Source organism: Chinchilla lanigera, unplaced genomic scaffold (assembly GCF_000276665.1).
Source record: "Chinchilla lanigera isolate Chin_1 unplaced genomic scaffold, ChiLan1.0 scaffold00035, whole genome shotgun sequence".
In the NCBI taxonomy this organism is placed as follows: Eukaryota; Metazoa; Chordata; class Mammalia; order Rodentia; family Chinchillidae; genus Chinchilla; species Chinchilla lanigera.
In genome coordinates, this window is record NW_004955436.1 from 22,262,506 (window position 1) to 22,277,356 (window position 14,851).

At 38.0% G+C, this 14,851-nt stretch overlaps 1 pseudogene; it reads left to right on the forward strand.

The window, feature by feature from the left end:
- Positions 1–14,851, forward strand: part of LOC102008454 — a 41,428-nt pseudogene that overhangs the window by 22,478 nt on the left and 4,099 nt on the right.

Sequence of the window (14,851 nt, forward strand, 5' to 3'; positions counted from 1 at the left end):
TTTCTTCTTGTATTAAAACCATGACTGGGTGACTGAATAGAGCTGCTGTATATTTTTTTCCTGTGACTTTTTTTTTGTTTTTATTTTTGGTTTTTTTTTTTTGGTTTTGGTTTTTCTCCGGTACCGGGAACCGAACTCACGACCTTGCGCTTGCCAGGCAGGCGCTTTGCTGCTGAGCTAAATCCCCAGCCCCTTTCCTGTGACTTTACTATATATGCAAACTGAAATTAAGGCAGCAAGCATGTAAGTATCATTAACTTACTTGCATGCTGCATACAATCACTGATGTACATTCATGGAACAATAAAACAAGAAAACAAAGATATCTCCTTAAATATTTTTTCTACTCTGATCAAGTTGAAGCAAGAAAAATAAAAAATTAACACACTTTTCATTGTTCTGCTGAGCAGGGCATTTAAAAATAGTGCTGCTTCAACAAAACAGAAAAGGATTCACGTATTATTCCCATATATCTTTCTTGATCCTAGATTTGAGCAGGGCCATTCCATCTGATTGTAATTCCTGTAGGTAAGCAGATGGTCAGGCAGCACACCAAGAATTATAATAATCTATGTGGGATGTTCCTAAGACATGAGTTAATGCTTTCAGACCCATAAAGCTTGGGATTTTATGGAGATGAACCACATTATAAACCCACTTGCAAGCGTGTGCTCATCAAAATTACTTAAGCTGAATCAACAGCTCAGCTCATTTGCACCCCCTGACCTTCTGGAACTGACCTGTGAGATGCATCCTCAAACCCAGTTCTTTCTGAGGACTAAAATTAGATACGGAAAAATACACGTGACAAGCAGTGTTAATGTGCACTTTAGGGTTCAGATTCCTTGACAAAAAAACAAGGGCAACAAGGTAGGTCACACTGTTATAAACTGCGATTTTCACTTATAACCCTTGTCTTCCTAAGGCTTCAGGAGACACTGCTAGAGATGATTTTGAAGGGGATGGGAAGAAATGTAAAGGGAAAGATTCTCCATGGAAAACTGATCTCCACCACTTCCTCATAATTAGCTGAGAGTCAACTGTGGGGCAGTGGAAAGAAGGCAGGGCTTAGAATACAAAGAGCTAGGTGTGAGTTGTGACTCTGACACTAGTTGAATTAATCAGTGTTTCATCACTATAAAGAAATATTGACAGAGGCTACCTATGGTAAAGAGAGGTTTATTTTGGTTTTTGGCCCTGGAAGTCTCAAAATCCAAGATCAGGGAGCCTCGTTGGTCTGGGCTTCTGGTGAGAATCACCCGTCATGTCCAGGGTGCAAGTCAGAGCAAGCACTCACACCGGGAAGCAGGAAGCAGAGACAGACTGAGAAACTAGGCTTCCCCCCTCCAGTGACCCACGGATCCCCCACTAGACTCCACCTTTTAAAGGTCCACTGCACTTCCCAAGGCTGCCATTTATATACGGACCTTTGGGGGACACTCATTCCAACCATAGTACTAGTCAATGGCATCAAGAAGTCATTTCAGCTTTTGGACTCAGAGTCCTCTTCCTTAAAATGAGGACAATAAAGAATGTTATGTCAATCTCGGTGACATTGTTTCATCGTGTACGACATAGTTGGGACCACAAGAAACCAAAAATAAATATTTCATCAAAAATTATAAGGTACATTACATGGGGCTAGTAAGTTTGTAGAGAACTCTGAAATGATTCATTTAAAACTTTTCTTAGCAATTATCATTTGCAGAAATCTACTACAAAGTACACATTCATAAATACGTAAGAAATTTCTTAATACTTCTTGCTATTGCAAAGTTACTGTTGAATGGGAAGTATGCATCAATTTCAGCAATTTAAAAAAATAACTCATATTATGCTTTTGTACTGCTAGGGAAATCTTTTGTTTTTATCTGTTTTTCCGTTTCATTTCTACAACATGCATTCATACTGCAGCTAGAAGTCTTCATTTAAAATGAAGTTTTATAACAATTTTATGAAAATCTTTAAAAGTAAAGAGAAAAGTTAAGAATTTCAACAAATTTAGAGACACACAGGGAGAAAGGTTGGTATCTAGGGAGGATGCACATAAAGTGCCCAGCACCTGTCTGATAGACAAAAGGCTTTCTAGAGGGGTTTTCTTTTCCTGCCAGGTGAAGATATACCGAAGAATAAGAGGTGGAGATAATGACCCAATAATGACCTCACACTGAGTAAATCTGAGAGCAGAGAGAAAAGCAAAAAGGGGGCCAGGGTAACAGGTTCATTTTTATAGAAGTAAAGAATTCATAAAAACAGTACGGAAGCCTGGTTGGATTGCTACAGTGGATGCTTTGCTGCATCAGGTCCCACTTCAAACTGAAAGTGTTCATTTTCCCTGGGCCAAAGGCACTGCCCATTCATGGCTGTGTGCCTCTCAGGGCAGTGCCTTTGGCTGGAGGGAGCTGCTTCACCCAAAACTGTGTCTCCCTTTTCTAGGGGCAGTGAGCACCCAGTGACTGATGGCTGTAGGGTTGCCAGACCCAGTAGCCCTTGCTTCAACGGGACCAGCTCTGAAGGGCCAACCCAGCTCCAACCCCTGTGAGGGACTGGCCAAAACTTCTATTGCTACTGCATCATAGTTTAACCTCTCTCCTAAAACTCTTCCCTTGCTCCTTTACCTGTATTAATCCTTGGAGCACTTAACTAACAAACTACTGCCTTTAAATCTCTTCGTCAAAACCGTTTTCAAGAGCCCAACTGTTAAGAGTTAGGTATGAAATGTCCCCTCAAAAGTCTCATGTATTCAAAGATGGGGCTTTTGAAAGATGATTGGATCATGGGGGCGCTAGATCATACCTGAATGTGCTGTTGGGGGTGGGGGCCAGGTGGGAACAGGAAGGTCACTGGAGGTGTGACCTGAAGGATGCATTCTTGTCTCCAGCTCCTCCCTGCTCTCTCTGCTTCCCAGCTACCGTGGCGTGAACAGCTTTCCTCCACCATGCAATTTCTGCCTTCGAACCAACCAACCATGGACTGAATCTTGTGAAACCTGAACCAAGATAAACCTCTCCTTCTCTGATTTTCAAGTGTTAGGTATTTTGCTCCAATGATAGCAAATCTGACTACAGAACTTGGTTTCAGAAATAGTCCTAGGAAGCAAGTTCTGTTACAGGATTTGGGAGCTAGATTGCTTACTGGTGATGTGGAGAACTGCGTAGGTCACAGGGGTCAAGGGTCAAACTTGTTCAGCCGCAGTGAGTTGGGCAGCAATAAAAGGGAATACACTGGCCCCAACATTTGAGAGGAACATCAGTGTTATAAGGGCCACGGGGTAAGAAAAACCTGATTGATCCAGGATGATTAGCCTGACTGCAGAAGTGACCAGGATTCAAACTGCTGCTAAGGGTGAGTGTGCAAGTGAGGGGAGGGAAGGATGCTCACAAAAGAGCCTTTGAGTGAGGGGACACAGTGCATATGAAGCTCTGATACAGAAAAGGCCTGGAAATTACGAGGAATCAAAATGGCCAGTGCATCTCTACAGAGGGGAAATGGAGCAAGATAAAGACTGATGTTGCGGGGGACGGGACAAATAGCGAGGAACCAATTTACAGCCATGGTGGGATTTTTGTGGTCATCTAAAAAGCAACAACAAACTATTAAAAGATTTGAAGTGAAAAGCCTACAACATGAGATTTGCCTTGAAAAATGAATTCTAGCTCTTTGTGAACTGATGGAAGAAGCAAAGACATGACAGCTTCACATAGCCTCATCTGCTGATCTAGTCACTAACCCACATCCTTGGTGATGGGTAGGGCAAATCCACCTCCATTTGCTGGTGGACATCACCAGAAAGAACCTATGAGATTCCCCTTGAGTTAAGATTCAAACGCTGGAAGCTGCATGCCCCATAGTAACAGGTACTCGGTTGAGTCTTAATGGTTATGCTGTTAAGGGGAATGCAGCAAGTTCCCATGGGCCGTTCCCACCTTGTCACGAATGGTAAATGTGAGCGTGGGTACCAGGAGGGTGGGCAAGTGATGCAGGAGGGGGAAGCAACTGGCTCACTTTCCTCTGTGTTTATGAGTGGGTAAGGATGGGGACTCCCAGGGAAGTACCCACAGGCTGGAATTCTTCATGGGATGGGCTGAATTAACTTCTGGGTCAAGCTATAACCTCATGTTTTGAAGTTCTTTCAAAGTAAAAGCAACTGGGGCTGGGGATTTAGCTCAGCGGCAAAAAGCGCCTGCCTGGCAAGCGCAAGGTCATGAGTTCGGTTCCCGGTACTGGAGAAAAACCAAAAAAAAAAAAAAGTAAAAGCAACTGTCGTGTTTCCATATACACTGGTTGTTGAACCTTTAGTTTTTATTTCTTGTGTGTTTGGGTTTTTTTGTCTTGTTTTATTTTGTTTTACAATACTTGGCATCAAACCCAGAGGCATTCTAACACTCAGTTACATCTCTAGCCACCACTTCCCCTCCAGCTTTGAAACAGGGTCTCACTAAATTGCCCAGGTTGGGCTTGAACTTGCCATCTTCTTGCCTCAACCTCCTTAGATCCTGGGACTACAGGCATGCACCATCATGCTGGGCTTGTTTTGTTTTGTTTTTAAGAGGAGAGCTTGAGAACCTGCATGTACTGTAAGCCAACTGTGAAAACCAAATGATTTCCAGTCCTTCCTTTTAGGCTTGAATCTGTAGACGAGTCTGCCACTTCTTGACTGACAAATGCTCTGATAGCTGTGGTCGCTCTGAGTACCACTTTAAACTAAAGCCGAGAGCGCCACTCGAGACCACTCATCGCTTCTGAATCTTTCTGTGCTGCTCAGAACCGAAAATCAATTTTATGTAGGAACAATAGCGATCCATATTGAGAAGGCCTGCACAGGTGAGTCTGCGCCCTCTGTCACGGTTATAAATTAGGACATTACATATTCATGCTCAGAGACGTTGTAGGACACCAGAGTCAGGACATAAGAAAACAGTGACATCTAGTGGCTGGCTGGTTGCATGTCTGTGGTGCAGATTGCTGAGGCCGGTGCTCGCCCGTGGTTGGGGATATTGATACTGACTTCTGGATATTGATTTCTGTTAGTTTCTTTAAAGGAACAGATTAAATATAAATTACATATATGATTGAACAAAGGATTTATGAGGTAGTCTTACAGGACCAGAATTGGAAGAGTCCCAGTGGCCAATTTTTGGACCAGGGACAGAAGAATCCCAAATGGCTTCCTGTACTCTGGAGAGCTGCAGAATCCAGTAACAGCTTCCAAAGGTTTGGAAGCTTTCTGTAGAGTCACCGGTGCAAGTCTGTGTCAGAAAACTCCATAGTTTGCATTGGAAGCCTGAAGAGTATGCTCTGGAAACCTAAAGGAACTTTCAAAAGCAATAATGAAGACTGGAAATCCTCTGAAGAAACAGGAAACCTTCCTCTTCCTTCCCTTTTTATTCTGTCCAAGCTACAAGCCTATTCTGTCCAAGCTACAAGCCCCCAAATCTAGGGTGGGTCTTCCTCTCTCACTTTGCTGACCTTCATGTCAATCATCCACAGACATGCTGGAATGTACTAAACTGCTAGGTGGTTTGTACCCAAGTCCAGCTGACATGTTATCACAATCACAAATGTTCATTAACTTTTGGGTTATTTCCTATTGGAGTTTTTATGAGTAATTTTTATTAACATTTTATATGTCTTTTGATGAAAATAAGCATTCTTTGTAGAGCATATGTCTAGGATTAAAATTACTGATTCATAAATTGGACTACTTACATAATTTGCAGGGCTCAGTATAAAAGTAAAATGCAAGGTCACTTATTCAAAAAGTAGGGGAAAATGTCACTGGAAGTTTTTCCTTTTATTCTCTTTCTTTTTCTCTCTCCCTCTCAATTTGTCATGGCATTTATCTGCTATTCAATGTCATTCTACTTTTAAAAATGTTCAAACATTAGCTTGTATTTTGCCATTCATTGCTATATAGTGCAATAGTAGCATAACAGCACATAACCTGTTTGCAAATTACTAAGTTACATAATTCCTACTTTATAGCTTGTACATACATATGCACTTCATTCTTAGAAATGTTAAAGAAAACTAAGTGAAATGTTTTTACTTCACTTCTCGTTACAAGTGCTTTATGCTAATACTTCCTACCTTCAGTATACTAGTGATAAAGAGAGACTAAAAGGAAACAGGTTGCCTGGGTGACTCTGTGTGTGTGTGTGTGTATTCCTTAAAATGGCATTATCTTCTGCTTTCAAAGCAAATTCTGGTTTGCATGGATACAAAGTCTCTTGCTGGTTTTCAGAGCTGCCCGTTTATCACACATTCCTTTGGGTCTCCTTGAAGTTCCTGTCACTGTGGTTCCACGGAAATTCTATGCTCATAGGACATGGGAAAGGCAAGGCTTGACTGAGGAAGCAAGGAACAGTGGCAGATATACAAATTTCACATCCCTCCTTTGCCCAGGTCTATGCTCCATAGTCTCTGAAGACTTTGCCCAGGTCAGTGAGCAGCAGCATAGGTCACTTGTCCATCAACCTTGTGCTGGAAAACTCTTTTTTTTTCCAAAGTAGTTGCACCGATGCAATACTTCTACCAGCAATGTATGAGAGTTCCAGTTGCTCCAGCATGTCACTAACACTTCATATTGTTTAACCATCAAAACAGAAGTGCACTAATATCTCACTGTGGTTGAATTTGCATTTCCTTGATGACTAATGATGTGAAAAGACCTGTTTTCTAATTTGATATCTTCCTTTGCTTAAACTTTGCTCATTTGTACACTGGGTTCTCTGTCTTATTCTGTGATTTGCAGGGGTTATATATTCTACATTATTTTGAGGTACATATTGCAAATATCTTCTCTTGGTCTGTACTTTTTCATTCTTTAATAGTATCTTTTGATAAACAGTAGTTGTTAATTCTAATGAAATCTAATTTACTAATCTGTAACCTTATTGTAAGCGTTGATGTCTTGATGTGATCATCTTAGCTATTCTAGACTGTTTTGACATAAAAAGCTTTCAAAGGGCCTATGTGCTAAACTAGCATGTTAAAAACTCTTCAGGTCAGAATTGATTAAATAACTAAGATGGAAGAATTATGGGCATCTGAGATGAAGCTAGACTACTTATGGCTTTTCCAAACAAAGAAAGAAAGATCTTTAGTTTCTTTTCACATACACTGCTTAATTAGCATGCCTGGATGATATAGTCACCAACTGAATTATTATCAGCAGTTGTTACACTGAGAATTTTTTTGGGTGCTCATGAATGCCAAGATCATTCAACACTTGCTAAGACTTTCATCTTCTTTATTACCACCATGCTTTATCATACTGAGTAACTTCTGTGGCTGTTTAGAAAGCCTTCCAAAAGCCATTGTTTCTGTTGTTAGGAGCCCTGTTTCTCTCTTAGGAGTCCTGTTAACACTCCCGTTAGGAGTGTTCCATAGTAGTTCTCAACCTCAAAAAGGTAAAGAAATGACCAAAACAGCACCACAATTCTTTGAAATTAAGGGAAAGTTGCCTAATATGCAGAATACATATATATATATTACATATATATATGCCCAGAATATATTTTTATATATGCCCAGAATATAAGTATATATAATAATATACTGCATAATAGTCACCATAATGGGATACACATATATTCTTCCAGTTTGTGTCTCTTAACTTTCATTTAGTATATTTTGATTAGTGGGTTAATTTTAATATAGTCAAACTTATCCATCTTCTTAATTCTGGCTAGCTGTTTTGTTTGAGAAATGCATTATCCAAGAGTTAGGCATTCTTCTATGTGGTCTTTTAAAATCTTCTAGTTTTACTTTCTCATTTAGTTCTTGAGTAGATTACCTAGGTCCGCTATAAAAACGTACCACAGATTGGGTGGCTTAAGTAACTGAAATTGATCCCCACAGTTCTGGAGGGGAGACATGCAAAATGAAGCTGTCCCCAGGATTTGTACCTAGGCTGCTGAAGTAGATTCCACTCCAAGTGTCTCTCCCAGTTTTGGGTGTTTTGCCAGCACTCCTTGGTATTCCTTAGCTGAAACACACATCACCCCAATCTCTCCCTTTATGTTCACAGTACATGCTCCCTGCACACACACTTCTACTCAAATATGTCCTTTTTATAAGGGTGCAGGCATACTGGATTTGGGGCCCACCCTACTCCAGTAGCATTTTATCCTAAATTAATTATATCTGCAATGACTTTATTTCTAAATAAGGTCACATTCTGAGGTATCAGAGATTAGGATGTCACCCTAAGAAGAAGGGAACACACTTCAACTTGTAGGGGCTCTTTAGAAGACATTATAGTATTCTTGTGTGTAGTGTGAAATAAGATAATTACCCGGACTATTCATTGCAAATCCCATCCTTTCCCCACTGATCTGAAATACTCTCTTCATCATTTATCAAATGTCTGTAAATGTGGAATTCTATACACTGTTTCACTGTTTCTTATTGATTTATTTATCTTTTAGTAACATATGTTTATAGTACATGAGTACATTCATCATGGAGTTAGTACATGTACATAAGACAGCTTAATTCTTTTTACATGCCCTTCCTTGGTTCATTGTTTTGCTTTATTTGTCACATTGTCTTACTGTCCTTGTATAGGTCTTTTTATGTGTAGGAAAAAAATTTCAAAACTTCTTCAAAACTTTCTTGATTTTTTTGGATTTTCCAATCCCATTCAAATTTTGTAATTGCTTTTTCAAGTTTCACAAGTTGTTACAACTTTTATTGGAATTGCACTGAATTTATGACCTAATTTTGAGAGGTAGTAAATCCTCAATCCATAACCATGACCAACGTCTCTCCATTTAGAAAGGTTTTCTTCAGGGTCATCCAGTGAATGGAATTTCATATATTTTTCCACAAAGGTCTTGCATGGCATAGGTGTCTTTCATGCTATTATAAATGGCACTTTTATTTCATTTTCTAACTATTTATTGTTGGCATATAAATGTAAAATTGTTCTTTCAGTATTGAATTCAGGTCTAGAAACCTTGTAACTGTTCATATTAATATTTTAAAAGATACTTTTCTACTGTGTATGCATGATGTCACTGTGTCTATGAATAACAGTTCTACCACTTCCAATTTTTATAACTTTATTTGTTTATTTTGCCTTAGCATAATTGCCAAGACATAGAGCATTATGTTGAACTCGGAAAGAATGACAGGAAGCATACTTGCTTTGCTCTTGATCCAAAAGAGACACTTTCAGTATTTCACCATTAATTATACACCCATGACAGTTTTTTAAAATCCTCATTACTGGGAAACAAAGAAGTTTTCTTCCATTCCAAAGTTGCTAAATTTTTGTTATTAACTGAAAAGGTTCCCATTGGCAAATGCACGACAAAATTAGGCAATTAATAAATAAATAAGTAGCACGGAGTGATAACCCAAAATATAAAATAAATATGTTTAAGCTTATGTTGGTATAAGTAATTGATTAAATAAGTCAGTAAATAAATGGGGAGATGGGACAAATCTCTGCAAAAGATTTCCAGGTAATATAAAAAGATAGTGCCCCAACGATAGAGCTTAATTTCTGCTATCACCACCATCCCTCCCCAGAGGTGGGTTACTCTTAGTGATCAACTTCCAAAATAGAGAGTGAAAAAGGTAGAATAGTATCTTAACGGTACTAAAACCTGGCAAGCACTTTCTTATCAAGTGATGAAGCTTTAATGATATCATGTGGGTGTTATGTATTCATGGTATGACATGACATGACATGATATGATATGATATGATATGATATACAGAGTACTTCACCTCTATGATATCTTTTTAAAAGAAAAAAAAGTCCTATAACCCCAGGCTAACTGCGAGACAAACATTTTTCAAAAATCAATACTGGTGGAATCTTGTACTGAACACCTGGCTAATACTCCTTAAAACTGTCAAGGTCATTTTTTAAAAAGGAAAAAAAAAAAAAGAAAGCAAAAGACAGAAACTATCGCAGATCAGTGAAGACTGGGAAAACATGATGACCAAACTTGATGTGGTATTCTGAATTGGATCTGGGAAGAGAAATGGAAAAAACTAGAGAACTCTGAATAAAATCTATCTACTTAACATTAATGTGCCAATAAAAATTCTTAAGTTCAAAAACTTACCGTGGTATTTTACTGGCATTCTGAGGAATCTATAGAAACTCTGCGAAGTCTTTGCAAGGCTTTTGTATACAAAGCACAGAAGTGAAAACTGAAAATTCTCTCTTTTAAAATTTTTATTTTAAAGAGAATAGAAATAAATAATGAAAGCAATACAGAATTTCAAAACAAGATGATAGGAAATTAACAATGGTTATCATATTACATATTGTTATCTTCAAAGGAGTTGCTCAGATTACCAAAATTCTCTTTTGAAAAAAGTGTGATATTAGTGCAAAACTAGACCAATGAGAAGAATAAAAATCCAGAAACTACCCCATACCTATATCGTCAATAGATTTTTCAAGAAAATGGCTAAAGCAAATGAACACAGAGTGAAAGTCTTCTAATAATGGTAAAGAAACAAGAAGACAAATATATACATTAAGAAATTAATCTCTACTTTTATCCTACATATGCATAATTTAGCTTACTGTGTTTTATAGATACAATTATAAAAGATAAAATGGTAACATGTTCAAGAAATAAAAAACATTTCAGCCTTGGGCTACACAAGGATTTCTTAGATGTATGTATAACCAAGAAGTCAAATGGATCTTTAAAATTTTGGATTTTTTTTTTAAAAGTAATCTATTTTTCCTGAGAGAGGAAATTGTAAATCCCAGGCCTGATGCTGATGAAAATTTAACATTCCCTGGGTCATCTCGTGGGCCAAAGCATGGCCAAATGTACATGTATCCATTGCCTGGTTTTTGTTCTACTCCTGTAAACCAGAGTGGAGGTGGACTAGCGACTCTCAATTTGGTCAAATTGTGAATAAACTCATTTTCCATTTTTATAGGCTTTCCTCCTATCTAACAGCAGGCAGGCAGGTAAATAAATCCACATTTATTTATTCAGAGAGTAAATTCAGAGAGTACAGATTAAAGTCTTCGAGAGTCCCTCAGCAAAAGGTAGGACACCAACATACTATTGTTGAGAAACAAAAATTGAAAAATTAGACCTTATCAAAATTAAACAACTTTTGCTCTTATAGGCATCATTGTAAAAATGAAGTAGTAAGGTATGAACTGGAAAAAATATTTGCAACTCATGTGTCTGATAAAGGACTTATATGGAGAATACATAAAAGACTCTTACAACTCAATGATAAGAAACCCAAACTCCTACCAACCGGAAGTGGAACGTGGTATATAATTTGAGTTCAGGAAAACAGTGATTTGTATTTCCATGTTCTGAGATGTTTATCTTTCTGAGCAAAGAAACTAGCATACTATGGGCAACCCACTTTCCAAGCTTTTCTTTCTCCCAATAAATTCTTCCTACTCTGAAAAAAAAGAAAGAAAGAAGGAAGGAAGGAAGAGAGAAAGAAAAAGAAAAAAGAAAGAAAGAGAGAAAGGAAGGAAGGAAGGAAGGAAGGAAGGAAGGAAGGAAGGAAGGAAGGAAGGAAAGAAGGAAGGAAGGAAAGAATGAAAGAAAGAAAGAAAGAAAGAAAGAAAGAAAGAAAGAAAGAAAGAAAGAAAGAAAGAAAGAAAGAGGAAGGAAGGAAGAAAGAAAGAGAAACTGGCATACTATAGAATATCTCTTTCACCACAGGCTCATTTCCTACTCAAATTGAAAGGGTGTTAGACTTGGAGCCATCTGTTTCCATCCAAAGTGTAACAAAAAAGTAACGTCCTCCACAGCCTGTTTGTATTTCAGGGAAGATACTTTCCCTTTTGCCTTCCTGAATTAACTGGGTTTTGTTTTGTTTTGTTTTGTTTTGTTTTGTTTTGTTTTGTTTTTCTGGTACCAGGAATCGAACTCACGACCTTGCACTTGCTAGGCAGGCGCTGTGCCGCTGAGCTAAATCCCCAGCCCCTAACTGGTTTTAAAGAATGTATGTACTTACATCACAGAGCCAGGATTTCTCTTCCTCTCTCAGAAGGAAGAGAAGGAAGAGAGGAAGAGAAATCCTAGTTCTGTAATGTAAGTACTTACATTCTTTAGAAAGAAAGGTGGCAAAAATAAAACTGAGAAGCTATAGCAAATGAATATGTTAAAAATAAATAGCTCTTGGTCAACTGGAACTCAAAATGGAAAAAATAAACACAAACAGTGCCGGGGCTTCCAAAGCATCCTGGGGGAGTCGCCGGTCTGCAACCAGGAGATATCTGAGCGCTGAGCTTTCCAAGTCTGTAGAGCAAAGTAAAGCAAGATCTCATTTGCAAAATGGGATGATATTCAGATTCAGCTGTGATTTCACCAGCACTCCACCGGCTTTTGTGATTTCCCCATAGAAATAATTAACGGAAAGAAGGAGGATTGTAACATTAGGAGAAAGATTAAGGAAAACAAGCTCGTCATTTAATTCCTGTTGTAGTGTGGTAAAATGTCTCAAACTAGAGAATGAAAAAAATGATCAGGTCTTTTCAGAGAAACCAGCATGTTCAAAAGGAGAAAACTCTTTGGTATTTCAAGAAAGTTTTAAACACATAGTGAATCTGAAGAACACACATACTTGAAAAATACTCTCAAGGATATTGGCGCGTGTGAATCTAAGTCACTTGATACTGGGTCATACAGTGCTCTCCAAAATGACTTCATGAATAAGAATCTTAAACAAAGATAAATGGAAATAAAAGCAAAATTGATGAAGTGGGTGAGAGAAAAGGAAGCCCTCTTTCAGAAGCTAAAACTAGTCAAAATGTTTTTAATTCTTTTGGGACAATACCAAGAAGGGGAATAGCTGACAATATCAAGACAATACCAAGGACAATACCAAGAAGGTGGAATGGAGCCTCTAGTCCTAATTTTTTGAGGACTCTCTACACTAAGTTCCACAGTGGTTGTACCAGTCTACACTCCCACTAACAGTGGAGAGGGGTTCCTTTTTCCCCATACCCCCTCCAGCATTTGCTGCTGGTTGATTTCTTGATGATAGCCATTCTTTCTAAGGTGAGATAGACTCTCAGTGATGTTTTAACTTGCATCTCTCAAATGACCAGTGATGTTTAACATTTTTTTCATGTATTTATTTGCTGTTTCTACTTCTTCATTTGAGAAGTGCCTTTAAAAACATCATAGCACACTGATATACACACACCCATGTTTTTAGCAGCACAGTTTGTAATAGCTGAATCTTGGAAACAGCCCAAATGCCCATCAACCAGTGAATGGATAAAGAAGATGTGGGGTGTTTTTTAAGATATATATAATGGAGTACTACTCAGCCATAAAGAAGAATAAATTTGTGACATTTCTAGGTAAATGGATGGACCTTGAAACCATACTCTCAAATGAAATAAATTGAACACAACTGTAAATATAAAATGTTTCTTTGGTGTAAAAAACTGAAAGTGTAAATAAGGATCAAAATGTATAGTAGATATTGGGAAATGGAAAAAAATGCTCAAGTGGGAAGGGGAACTATGGAAGAGAAGGGGAAAGGAAGGGAAAAGAAAAAATGGAAAAAATGGAAACAAAGCTTTTGTAAATAAGGAGGGGAGTAGGGGTTGAAGGGAGGTAAGAGGAATGGGAAAAAAAGAAACTGTATCATGTACAAATACAAATTCCCTATGATGAATGTGATCCTTATGCATATCTAAAATGTACCAGTAAACTTAATTAGTAAAAATACTAGTCAAAATGTATAGATGGAAGAGTGATCTGTCTCAGCTACAGCTGCTGATAAAGACGTGGAGAAGCTGGAGCCAGCTGTCACTTTGTGAGTTGTAGTCAGCTGTATCTGCTGAGAACAAGAAACTGAGGCTTAGGCAGTCGATGGACCCTATGGGGAAGATGACAAACTGTTACATTATGACAGAAGGGAAGACTTTATGGATGTTTCATTCATAACTTTTCTCTCAAAATATCTTTTTCTTCCTTTTTTCTGTTTTTTCCAATACTGGGATATCAAACCTCAGCTCTTACATGCACTCTACCCCTGAGCCCAACCTCCAACTCCTTTGCATTAAGTCTTGGAGGAAGACAACTTAATGCAAAGATACTTACACTTTTTAAATGGAAGATGGTAGCCATTAGAGTTTAGAATAAGTTGCCTTGACCATCAATTTAGCGTACATAACATATAAATTAAATTCAAAAATAAGCTTACTATTTTGAATAGAGTTATGAAAGAAAACTTGGCATTTAAAGAAATAGTAAAATCTGGATGTGGTAGCACGTGCCTGTATCCCAGCAGCCTGGGGGGCTGAAGCAAGACAATCTCAGGTTTGAACCCAGCCTGGGAAACCTAGCAAGATCTTGGCTCAAAAATAAAAATTAAAAACAAAAAGGCCCAGGAGATAGCTCAATGTAAAGACTCTGGGTTCAATCCCCAGTACATAAATAAGTAAATGAATGAATGAATGAATGGGCCAGGGATATAGCTCAGTGCAACAGCAGTCCCAAGTATACACACACAAATTTAAAACATGTTTAAAAAGTAATATGAGGGTCAGGGATGTAGCTCAGCGGCACAGCGCCTGCCTGGCAAGCGCAAAGTCAAGTGTTCGTTTGCAGTAACAAACAAACAAACAAAAAAGTAATATGAGCAATCCTGGGAACCAGTTTTAATACATTGTTTTGCTTTTGTGGCAAAAAGTCTTATTTTTATTGTTAAAAAATAATCACATCTGATTAATGTCTAAATTTAAATTGGTTTAAAGATTCCCATCTTTTCCTAAGTTAATAAATCTTGCTTCCATTCATTTATTATATCTTTTTATCTGCTGATCTTAGATAATAAAATTTATGTCCAAAACTTCAAAAAATTAAGCCCTAATATA